Source organism: Camelina sativa, chromosome 8 (assembly GCF_000633955.1).
Source record: "Camelina sativa cultivar DH55 chromosome 8, Cs, whole genome shotgun sequence".
Lineage (NCBI taxonomy): Eukaryota > Viridiplantae > Streptophyta > Magnoliopsida > Brassicales > Brassicaceae > Camelina > Camelina sativa.
Genome location: NC_025692.1, coordinates 13607347 through 13620690, shown reverse-complemented (window position 1 = coordinate 13620690; position 13344 = coordinate 13607347). Strand labels below are relative to the sequence as shown.

The 13344-nt window shown below is 37.3% G+C and overlaps 1 long non-coding RNA gene across 2 annotated transcripts; it reads left to right on the top strand.

Moving 5' to 3' along the window:
* LOC104707126 lies at positions 110-1812 on the top strand. 2 transcript variants are annotated; one of them, XR_754558.2, is made up of 5 exons: positions 110-492; positions 609-799; positions 931-1224; positions 1360-1413; positions 1532-1812. It is a non-coding gene; the product is annotated as an uncharacterized LOC104707126 (long non-coding RNA). The 2 variants fall into 2 exon arrangements; XR_754557.2 differs by having other exon boundaries at positions 111-492; positions 1095-1224.

Below are 13344 nucleotides of genomic sequence, written 5' to 3'. Positions count from 1 at the left end.
ATCATTCTTTCCGCCAACACTTGGTAAAACTTGACTAAAAAGTAGTCTTTCTCCCACTTCACTTAGAAAATGTAGGCTCGAAAAAGAAAAAAGAAATATATTTCTCTTTCACAATCCATAACCCTAAAAAATCTAAATCTTATTTTCTCTTCTTCTCTTCTCTTCTTCATCCTCTTGACTCTTCACACCTTCTTCTTCTTTCTCCCTAGGGTTAAGAGTAATGAGAAGCTATGATTTTGGCTAAGCAGCCATGAGTGAGTTGAGAGAGAACGAATTGAAGTTGTGATGAAGTGTTTGAGCTTGTCGACGATGGTGGTAAAGGTTGGGTACGATCGACCGTACAAAGAGTGCCAACGAGTGTCGTGGAGGCTAGAGAGGCAGAGTAATCGTTGTGGGGAAAAGGTGGAGGAGGGAAAGGTGCGGTGCGACAGATTAAGATCTCGTGACTCTTCAAGGCATGGCAGAGGCGTCTCTTTCTATTAATATCGCCGAGTAAGTTTATGAAAGGGGATCTAGGGTTTTTATTTTAATTTTGGTTGATTGGAGTTTTAATTTTTTTTTTGTTCTTCCTTCACTCTCTCTCGATGTCGTTCTCGTAATCTCCGAAGGCGAAAGGAGCAGGTCTCGATCTCATTCGTTTGATTTTAGCTGCACCAGATGGGTCGATCCAAGTCTTTACGACGCCTGGGATACAAGCAAGCTCAGAATCGCCAGAAATCTAAACTACCCATCGTTCACCGTGGGAAGAAAAACCGGAGATGAAAATTACAGAGCAAGACTTCTTTCTTTTTCCTGATTGGTATGTTTCTGGAATTTTTGTTTTAAAAAAAAAACTGATGTTTCTTTGAATCTGGTTCAACATCCATGAATTTTGTTTGCGTTTGGGTAACCTTTTCCCTATAATTGATTTTTGACAATGTTGCTTTGCAGGCTTTGTATCATCTTTCTCGGTTTCAGTGTGTTCTTTGTTTGTGTTCTGTGTTGCGCTGGCTTGTGTTATTGGACTTGCTGTTTGCTGTTGTCTTCCATGTATAATTGCAATTATTTATGCTGTTGTCTTCCATGTATAATTGCAATTATTTATGCTTTTGCAGACCAGGGAAGATTGAAGAGATAGAGCTTCCTACTCCTAAAGTGGATGTGGTTATTTCTGAATGGATGGGTTACTTTTTTTTGTTTGTAAACATGTTGGACAGTGTCTTATACGCTCGTAATAAATGGCTTGTAAGTTTTACAGCTCCACTTTGTTACACGAGATTCTTACTTACCAAAACCAATTGTCAACAATTAATTATTGCAAGTTAATGTCATTGTTGTAATAACCATGAAAACTTCTTGGTCCTTTGCTTTTATGGATAGGTTGATGGTGGAGTTGTGATACCAGACAAAGCCTCCTTGCATCTTACGAGATAGGTTTGTGTTGTTGATTCCAATTGTCGCAGACGCAGATGGCTAACCTTCTATGAATTTGTGTACCCTTGTTTTTGTTTCTCTCGCTTTACTCATTATAAGACTCCGATTGAATTTGCAGGAAGGGTATCAGATTTGTGGAATAAAGAATTTGCAGATCTCTCAAGGTTCCATTGGTTTGCTGATTTTGGTGTTTCTATGGTTTTTGTTTCTTTGAAGGTATAAAGTGGTACCTAATGACACTTTGAAGGTTTAAAATGTGATTTTGCCTTAAATGTTTGGTATTTAGTTGGTTCAAAGAGAATCAATATGTAAACATAAAACTTAGTAAATCTTTGCATATGCAATCAATTGATGACTGGACCACATAATAAATTACATAATATTGTTTATTCTTTACCTTATTTATTTGTCACACCAACATTCACATGGATGATATTAGTGGTATGATAACACATTGTTTTTGTTTTCCTCTATTCCGTATCTTGGATCTATTTGTCCAAAGAACATAACAATAACATAAAAAGATACCATATTCCAAGAGTTCTTGTGATTTGGTACAAGAATCTAATATTTTAATTATGAAACTTTACTATATCAAATTATCAATGGCTTCGTTTGATGGTTAAATGGTTCAAAGGCAAAATGACCTTCAATGGATCATAGAAGGATCAACATTTTGACAATTTGTTTGTTTTGTTTTTATGGCTCTTACTACTTTTCTAAAATTAATATTTTTAGGGTATGATAGTTTTAAAAAAAAAGTAAATGTTAAATATTCATTAACATAATATGAGTATTTATACATGATAAAATTTCCTTATGTGATAGAACTATATCACATATTAATATTCTAAATATATATTCTAATATATCTTAATACCCTCTCCCAAGTTGGTGATCCGGAATTCTGAACACCGACTTGGACAATAAGTTCGCAAACACCAAAAAAAATAAGTTTAGTATGTATAGAAGATAGAAAATCAGTGGCTTGTCAAGCGGCTACAGATTAGAAGAAGTATAGTGGCGTCTTGTGGCTCTCTTGGAAAACAACGGTAACAGCGGCTTGTAGAAACGGTAGAAGATAGACGTGCGGCGGCTTGGTTTAATATAAAATTGATAAAATCTTTAGAAAATAGTAGAAGATAGCGGAAGCAACACCGACTAGTGCAACGGCGATGAGTAGGTGTAACATCCGCAAACCAAATTTGGTGATTTGGGGACGGTGTCGATCGACACCATGGGAAGTGTCGATCGACAGCAGCTTTTCTGGTTCACTGGGTTGTTTTAATTCGTCGTTTTGGTTTGGTTTGACTCAATTGCAGCTCCTAACCGATGTATATAAGGGAAAACTCGACCTAGATTGTGGAAAGAGGTTGTTTTGGCCGTTCTAAAGAGAAAAGAGAGAGGAAAGAGTGTTCTTGAAGGGATTTGGAGATTCTAAGCTGTTTTGGTGAGATCTGTCCCTGTGGAGTGGAGATCTGGTGCTAAGAACGAAGGGGAAGCTTTCTAAGGTGTTGGATTCGTTAGTTTGGGTCAGAAACTTTCTGCAGAAGATGTGAGTGCATGACCATGGCTGATCTAAGCCTGAGGATCCTTTGTTTTGCTTGTTTTGTGGTTGTTTGTGTTGTATTCTTGTGTCTTTGTGGTTGGATGTTGGTTTACATGAGTTTCCAAGAGTTTTAGGTGAGTTTCGGACTATTTGGAGGATTTGGGAAGCAGATCTTCGACTTTCGGCTTCGTGCAGAACGCGTTGCAGAGTCGGTGTCGGTCGACACCAATCTGTTCAGCAGTGGCTGACCTTCGTTTTTTCTGGTTTGTTTGTGTTTGGTTGTTATTTGTTAAACATTGGTATCTCAGCTGCTTGTGTGTATAGCCCAGTAGATGGGAGGATTGCCTCACTAAGTATTTGTGATAATACTTACGCATCTCAATTGTTGTTTGTGGCGTACAGGTATGTGACGTGTAATCATGGCGATGAGGAAGAGGATGATCTAAGGTCTCGGTTGTGTGTTGTTGGATATATTGTCTATGTTGGAACCTTGGTTAGATTTATGTTAGGTTGTTGGATAGAATGGTTAGGAATGTTGTTGTATTGATGTTTTATTGGTTTTGTATTATTGGTATGTTTTCTGTTGTGCTTAATAGTTATTGCTGGTTTAATGATGAGTTGTGGTTTAGGTTGGTTTAATTAAGTAGTATGGGATTCTTAATTATATATTGTATTTATTATTTTAAAAAAACTGGTCGGGTTGTTTCAGTTTGGTATCCTGTTGCTGGATGCATGATGTTGTGTGATGGAATTGAGTATGAGTAGTTAGTCAATTTGTTTGTGGTATGGAGTCCTAGCATCATCTTCTTCGAGCCTTCAATGAGATTCCACGGTAAGTTGTTTTACGTGTTGTTAGTTGTGTAGTGTTTTTTAGCTTCTGTGCGGGAAGTGCAGTTGGCTATTGACAAGTTGTTCGAAAGTGGTGGATCGCACCTGTATCAAGAAATACCGTTGGCGGTGATTTGTGAAAGTGGATGTCTTGGAAATGGATTTTCGAGAAGTTAAGATGGAGATTTATTATGGACTTTTGTGTCATGTGGAAAAAGAAATAGCTCGGGGGTTCTATAAAAGGAAAGTTGCGATAAATAGGAAGTTTCTAAAAATAAAAAGTTTCTATAAATGGAAAGTTCTATGAATAATTAGGACTTGTCTATTTTTAAAAAGGGGATGTGAAATGCCGGAGTGGCGGAAATGTTTAGAGGTTGACCTGAGGAGTGGTCACAGCTAAGATGATCAGTTCTCAAGGATTTTTGTTTTGATTGGTGGTGTCACGGTGTTAAGAGAATATGAGGGTTCTAAAAAAAGAAAGTTTTATGAATAGTTAAAGCTTACCTATTTATGGAAAGTGCGATTGCAAAAAAATAGAAAGTTTTATGAATAGTTAGAACTTGTCTATTTTTGGAAAGGGTGTGTGTGAACACCAAAGTGTCTGGGATGTTTGTAGTGAGGCATGGGCTTGGCCATGGCAGTGGTGTTTTTCTGGGAGAGAGTATGGTGTTGGTAGGACATTGAGATGTTCTACGTGGATCACGGGGGTGGTCCCGGTTGGTGAAATGCTTATAGACGTTATGACCGTTTGTTATAGGGACGGGGGTCCTGAACAACTCATGAGGAGGTGGGGGTTCTCCTGGAGGACGGGGGGTTCTCTAGATACTGATAGCTCGAGGGACTGCGGTCCTGAGGGTGGCAGAGGAGATAGGGATTCTCCTGAGGAGATGGGGGTTCTCCTGGTACCGAGATCTCGAGGGTGACGACCTGAGGGTGAGAAAGTATGGCTCAAAGACGGGGGGTCTAAGATTGTGATCGGTATGGCTTGAAGGTTGCGACCTAAGAGCAGATGAATTGGAGGCAAAAGTGTCAAGGACGTGGGGATAAGTTTGGTGACCGGATGCGGGTTTAGGAGATTGATGGGGGTTCAATCTCAGATTTCCTGTTGTGATCGGATGCGGATCTCGAGGTTGATGGGGGTTCAATCTCGGGGTTTCTATGTGTTGACCGGAGGGTCAGGTTTATGCTGGTCGGGAGGGCCAGAGTTGTGATTATTGGGAGAGTCTAGTTTGAGTTGACCAGTAGATTTTGGTTTGTATTGACCAGTGGGGTCAGGGTGGTTTGGACCAGTGGTGTCCTGGTTATGGTAGACTGGATGGTTGAGTGGTGCAAACCGTTGCGACGGTGGTTGGGTCAGTTTTGCGGTCGAGTAGCAGTGTTTTGCAGATTCGAGGATGAATCTTTTATTGGTGAGGGAGAATTGTAACATCCGCAAACCAAATTTAGTGATTTGGGGATTGGTGTCGATCGACACCATGGGAAGTGACGATCGACATCAGCTTTTCTGGTTCGACTAGGTTGTTTTAATTCTTCATTTTGGTTCAGTTTGATTCAATTGAAGCTCCTAACCGATGTATATAAGGGAAAACTCGACCAAGGTCGTGGAAAGAGGTTGATTTGGCCGCTCTAAAGAGAAAATAGGGAGGAGAGAGTGTTCTTGAGGGGATTTGGAGATTCTAAGCTGTTTTGATGAGATATGTCCCTGTGGAGTGAAGATCTGGTGCTAAGAACGAATGGAAAGCATTCTAAGGTGTTTGATTCGTCAGTTTGGGTCAGAAACTTCCTGTAGAAGAGGTGAGTGCATGACCATGGCTGATCTAAGCCTGAGGATCCTTTGTTTTGCTTGTTTTGTGGTTGTTTGTGTTGTATTCTTGTGTCTTTGTGGTTGGATGTTGGTTTACATGAGTTTCCAAGAGTTTTAGGTGAGTTTCGGACTATTTGGAGGATTTGGGAAGCAGATCTTCGACTTTCGGCTTCGTGCAGAACGCGTTGCAGAGTCGGTGTCGGTCGACACCAATCTGTTCAGCAGTGGCTGACCTTCGTTTTTTCTGGTTTGTTTGTGTTTGGTTGTTATTTGTTAAACATTGGTATCTCAGTTGCTTGTGTGTATAGCCCAGTAGATGGGAGGATTGCCTCACTAAGTATTTGTGATAATACTTACGCATCTCAATTGTTGTTTGTGGCGTACAGGTATGTGACGTGTAATCATGGCGATGAGGAAGAGGATGATCTAAGGTCTCGGTTGTGTGTTGTTGGATATATTGTCTATGTTGGAACCTTGTTTAGAGTTATGTTAGGTTGTTGGATAGAATGGTTAGGAATGTTGTTGTATTGATGTTTATTGGTTTTGTATTATTGGTATGTTTTCCGATGTGCTTAATAGTTATTGCTGGTTTAATGATGAGTCGTGGTTTGGGTTGGTTTAATTAAGTAGTATGCGATGCTTAATTATATATTGTATTTATTATTTTAAAAAAAACGGGTCGGGTTGTTTCATTAGGTTAATGATTTTAGAATAAAGATGGCGGTTGCTGAAGCCAAGCAATGACGACCGGTAGAAAAGAAATTAGGTGACAAGAGTTTTCTGCTCTCCTACCATGATATAATTTACAAAGGCTTGATTTATTCATTAACATAATATGAGTATTTATACATCATGAGATTTCCTTATGTGAGAGAACCATATCACAAATCAATATTCTAATTATATATTATAACTAGTCACTGAGTATAATTTTTATTATTAATGCGAACCGTTGAGTATAGTTATAATTACTCAATATTAAAAGTATAAATATATATATATATGACAAATTTGTTTTATTAAGCGATATATAACTTATCTATGTCCTTTAACATTTTTTCACAATTAATTCTTTACTTTTTTCTGGTATACAGTTGTCATCTCTTGCATCTACTTTCTTCTCAAATTCTATTATCTCACTTATAATATATTAATTATGAAAACATATCATAACTATTTTCATCTTTTTCATCTTCTTATACTTTTGTTTTTATCAGTTGAGTGATCATTACTTACTAACGTAGACGTAAGAAGATCTTAGAGAATATACCCACTCTTTATCACAAAGTTTCTTTGACAATGTTGTACTACACGTAAATTTTGCTTCGTAGTAATGAATCCCATAATTGGACTCGTTTTTATCCATAAACTTCATATTATGAGATCAAATATTATATTTTATCTTAACTATTTGACAAAAGAAAAATTATGTTCACATATATAATTTTTTCTACTTAAAATAGTCTATTATATTTGTATATAATGTTCTTTTATTTGATTCTCCTAAATCTACAAACTCATAAAATTACTCTTAATTTTAAATATTTTTATTTATCCAAAAATAGAATTCATTTTCAATTTTAAATAAAATTCTACAATCTACCACTAATATTGTAATTGATTTTATTACAAATAGCTTTATTAAATTTCTTCTTAGTATTTTTTTACTTCGTTTTTGGTGTGTGTGATGTTCATAATCAGTTTTCTTTAATATGTTTTATTTCAAGTAACCTTATACATTTCTCTTAAATATATATATATTATTTTAAATTTTGAGCACTTGATTAATATTTTCTCATTTTTTAGATATACCTTCATTTAACAAATTTCACCATTTTTCAATTTTGAAACCGATAAATCACATAGATCACTCAAACTATATCAATTATTTTTTATATTATTTAAAATTTTAAATAATGATACTGTAACATTCGTGTACCAAATTGTGGGTTTTTGGGATAGGTGTCGATCGACACCAAGGGTAATGTCAATCGACACCAGCAATTTCTGGTTCGACCAGATTGTTTTAATTTTAAATCTTCAAATTGCAGCTGTTTGGTTTAAGTGGAACCCCAAACCATGGTATTTATGTGAGAAGTCGACCTGNTTTAGAGTTATGTTAGGTTGTTGGATAGAATGGTTAGGAATGTTGTTGTATTGATGTTTATTGGTTTTGTATTATTGGTATGTTTTCCGATGTGCTTAATAGTTATTGCTGGTTTAATGATGAGTCGTGGTTTGGGTTGGTTTAATTAAGTAGTATGCGATGCTTAATTATATATTGTATTTATTATTTTAAAAAAAACGGGTCGGGTTGTTTCATTAGGTTAATGATTTTAGAATAAAGATGGCGGTTGCTGAAGCCAAGCAATGACGACCGGTAGAAAAGAAATTAGGTGACAAGAGTTTTCTGCTCTCCTACCATGATATAATTTACAAAGGCTTGATTTATTCATTAACATAATATGAGTATTTATACATCATGAGATTTCCTTATGTGAGAGAACCATATCACAAATCAATATTCTAATTATATATTATAACTAGTCACTGAGTATAATTTTTATTATTAATGCGAACCGTTGAGTATAGTTATAATTACTCAATATTAAAAGTATAAATATATATATATATGACAAATTTGTTTTATTAAGCGATATATAACTTATCTATGTCCTTTAACATTTTTTCACAATTAATTCTTTACTTTTTTCTGGTATACAGTTGTCATCTCTTGCATCTACTTTCTTCTCAAATTCTATTATCTCACTTATAATATATTAATTATGAAAACATATCATAACTATTTTCATCTTTTTCATCTTCTTATACTTTTGTTTTTATCAGTTGAGTGATCATTACTTACTAACGTAGACGTAAGAAGATCTTAGAGAATATACCCACTCTTTATCACAAAGTTTCTTTGACAATGTTGTACTACACGTAAATTTTGCTTCGTAGTAATGAATCCCATAATTGGACTCGTTTTTATCCATAAACTTCATATTATGAGATCAAATATTATATTTTATCTTAACTATTTGACAAAAGAAAAATTATGTTCACATATATAATTTTTTCTACTTAAAATAGTCTATTATATTTGTATATAATGTTCTTTTATTTGATTCTCCTAAATCTACAAACTCATAAAATTACTCTTAATTTTAAATATTTTTATTTATCCAAAAATAGAATTCATTTTCAATTTTAAATAAAATTCTACAATCTACCACTAATATTGTAATTGATTTTATTACAAATAGCTTTATTAAATTTCTTCTTAGTATTTTTTTACTTCGTTTTTGGTGTGTGTGATGTTCATAATCAGTTTTCTTTAATATGTTTTATTTCAAGTAACCTTATACATTTCTCTTAAATATATATATATTATTTTAAATTTTGAGCACTTGATTAATATTTTCTCATTTTTTAGATATACCTTCATTTAACAAATTTCACCATTTTTCAATTTTGAAACCGATAAATCACATAGATCACTCAAACTATATCAATTATTTTTTATATTATTTAAAATTTTAAATAATGATACTGTAACATTCGTGTACCAAATTGTGGGTTTTTGGGATAGGTGTCGATCGACACCAAGGGTAATGTCAATCGACACCAGCAATTTCTGGTTCGACCAGATTGTTTTAATTTTAAATCTTCAAATTGCAGCTGTTTGGTTTAAGTGGAACCCCAAACCATGGTATTTATGTGAGAAGTCGACCTGAGAGTTTCGGGAAAGCCACTTTTAGCTGTTCCAGAGAGAACAGGGAGAGAACAGCGAGAAGAGAGAGTGTTCTTGGGAGATTTTGGAGATTCTAGGCTTGTTTGGTGAGATCTGTTCCTATGGAGTGGAGATCTTGTGCTAGGAGCGAAGGAGAAGCCTTCTAAGGTGTTGGATTCGTCAGTTTGGGTCAGAAACTTCCTGCAAAAGAGGTGAGTGCATGACCATGGCTGATCTAAGCCTGAGTTTTCCTTTGTCTTGCTTGTTATGTGTTGTTTGTAGTGTTTTCTTGCTTGTTATGGTTGTTATGGGGTTCCTACGGTTTCATATGGCTTTTGGTTGAGTTTTGGATGGATTGGAGGTGAAGAGTGAAACGACCGCACCCGGATTTCTAATCCTTGGACAGGTTCCACGGAAAACGATCTCACCGGAACTCCATAATTCCAACGAGACAATCGGCGTAGAAATCGCTTCTTACAAAAACTTCCACCAATATGGGCTAGTTCCAACTAACCCATGCTCCGCATCCACAAAACACAGTCATACAAACGTACTTCAACACCCCAAGCACGCATCAGAGTCATTCGACATCCAACCGGCAAACCATTTGACTCCACCTTCCGAGCAAGCTTTGCTTATTCACGTATCACCAAACACCACCTCATCTAGTTACTGAGTCGCACAACAACCATCCCTAGCGACCGAGTAACAAGAGAGGTGGACTGGAATACTTTATTCCATCCATCCAAGAAAACCCTTTTCCGATGAAACCTTTGATTCACCATCTTAGCTTACCCCGCACTCATGAGCTATAACTTGGTTCTCCAACCACCATGACCTAACAACATAAGCCATAAAAGCTCCTGCAAGGTTCCAGCTCATATTGGGCTTGTTGACTCATCCAACAATACAATTTACAACATTATATACAATACAAAACCTCAATATCAACACTCGACTAAAATACAAGCTAACCGTTAGAAACGCAATCCCACCGTGGGATAAGTAGCAGTGGCGGATCTAGGAATTATTTTTACTGGGGTCAAAAACATAACTAAATTTTTTTTTCAAACATAAATACAAAAACATCTTACAAACCCACTCTACGAGTTTTCGTATCCTGAAATCTCTTCATCACATTTTCATTTGTAATAGATAAAAGTACATCTTTTTCAATGAAACCAACTAAACAATCATTCAAAATTGATCTCCAATCTGATTACACCGATGAGTCTTCACAATCTTCATCGCTGAAAAACATCTCTCAATAGTTGCAGTAGCAACCGACAAAATCAAAACCAACTTCAACAGCTTATACACCAATGGATGTGACATATTTTTTCAAGTTTCCACCAACATACGAGCAAGTTCTCCAACAGACTTCAAATGAGTAAATCTTTCATCATTTCGAACATTGTCAATGTAGATATCTAATTCTTGTTCAAGAGTTATGTACTCACCATGAGTAAAATCGTCTGGATAGAACTTAGATAACCTCATCAATGTATTCAAGCACTTCGACAATAGACGAGAATAGCTCAATCAAACGCAATAGAGTATTATAACGTTAATTCCAGCGGGTATTCCCTGGTCTATTAAGAGACACCTCTTGATTCAACCCTGTTCCAGTACTGATTTTCACCATTATTGATTCCTTCTTCAATCTTTTTCCTATAACTCTCTCGGATCATATCATTCCTCTTGCATAAAGCTCCCACCACATTTACCAACAAAGAAATCATATCAAAAAAATCTCCAACATCAAAATGTTTCTTTGCTACTCCCACAACTAATTGAAGTTGGTAAACAAAACAATGAACATAGGAAGCTGATGGGGTTTCCTTAGAAATTAATGCCCTTAGCCCGTTAAACTCATCTCTCATATTGCTAGCCCCATCATAACCTTGTCCTCTCACCTTTTTTATGCTCAATCCATATTTTGCAAACAAAGAATCAATCGCTGCTTTTATAGATGATGAAGTTGTATCACTCACATGCGTAATACTCATGAATCTTTCTTTGATCATCCCTCATCTATCAACAAAACGAAACACCACTGCCATTTGTTCTTTATCTGAAACATCCACTGATTCATCCACCAATAAGCCAAAAACATCATGACCCATTTCTTCAATAACAGATTTAACTAGCCCTTCTACAAAACAGTTCACTATATCTTTCTGAATCGTTGGACACATCATTTGATTATTCCCATGAGCATTTTCTAAAACAACCTTACTCACATCTTCGTTTTGTTCAGCAATGAATTTCAAGAGCTCCACAAAATTTCCTCTATTAACAGACTTTTCTGACTCATCATGACCACGAAAAGGTAGCCCTTATTGCAACAAGTATCTAGAAACATCAATTGAAGCATTCAACCGAACTCGATACTCATTCTTCGTAATATCAGCTTGCTTTTGAAAAGCATGTTTGATGGATTGACCTTGGTTCATAAAGTTTTCACACTTCGTTACTGCTTTTTTATGAAAGCCACATACATCATGCTCTGAAACTCTATAAAACTTATTCCAATAAGTAAAACCAACAGTGCTCCATGCTTCATTTTTTCCACCTTTACTAGCATTATCTCTAAACAAATAACAACATAGACAAAAAGCTGCTTCTTTCTTCACACTATACTCTAACCAGTTTTGAAACATATCAAACCAAGCAACGTTAAAATGCCTCATTACACCTCCTATGTCTTTTTGTTAAAAATTATGACCTCGGGGTTGGCAAGGACCTCTAAACCAAATATTTATGAATTACCTCATCTCTTTGATTTGGATGATAATCTTCTATTCTTTTTCGGTCAGCAGGATCCCATGGCAGATCGTATAAATTACTGCAAGATGGAGATGGATCTTTCCTTTTCAAAAACTTTCTCATTGTTTCCTGCATTTTCCTGAAATTAAAACAATTTCCACATGGATCCCGTCTTAACAAGTGTCCAGCTTCTACATTGTCGCTCTGGCCAGGTGTACGATTTAAAACGCGTTCCACATGGATGCAGCGGTGAAATAATCCGCACAAAAAAGCCGAGCCCAGTCTCGCATTGAGCTAGCAGGCGGTCAAGTTTGAATAAGCCAAGTTCTTACTTGCACACTCTTGCCGACCTCGGGGCACCCACAGGGTAAGCCGGACACCAGGGCCGCACCTAAAAGGTACGACGAGCTCATCTCAACTACCAACCTAAAACTTGGTATTCGAAACACGTAACAGGGTAAGCCGAGAGACGTCTCGCCCCGTAAAATACATCTCGAAACCAAGCAAAAAGCCGAGCAAGTCTCGCACTAGCTTGAGGGCGCCTGGACTAATAAGCCAAACTCCGGCTTGCAAGTTCTTGCCAACCCTAAACACCCACAGGATAAGCCGGACACAAAAGCCGCACCTAAAGATATGACGAGTCTGTCTCGCCTACCACTTTACTTTGGTAAAGCACAAAACCGAGTTCCATATGAAACATAAGCTCGCTCCCTCACGGCAACGTCCTCGCGCTTAACGCTCTCGCTCAACGCACTCGCGTTCAACACCTTCGCTCAACGCTCACGCTAGGCAACGTTCTCATGCTTGAGGACGCTCTCACGCTCGACAACGCTCTCTCGCTCGACGACGCTCTCTCGCTCAACGCCCTTGCGTTCGACACCCTCACACTCAACTCCCTTGCGTTCAATGCCTTTGCTCAACGCTCACGCTCGACGCCCTCACACTCAATACTCTCGCGCTTAATGCCCTAACGTTTGAAGCCCTCGCGCTCAACACCCTCGCGCTCGCCTACCTCACGCTTGACGCTCTCACACTTGACGCTCTCACGCTCGCCGCTCACACACGCTTTCGCGCTAGCTACCCTCACGCTCGACACCCTCACGCTCGACTCGCTCGCGCTCGTCGCACTCACGTTCGACGCTCTTGCGCTTGCCTCCCTTGTGTTTGCCACTCTCATTCATGGTGGCGACCTCTATTCTTGTTTTCAGTGAAGACCTACTCTCTTATTCTCGGTGGAGACCTCTACTC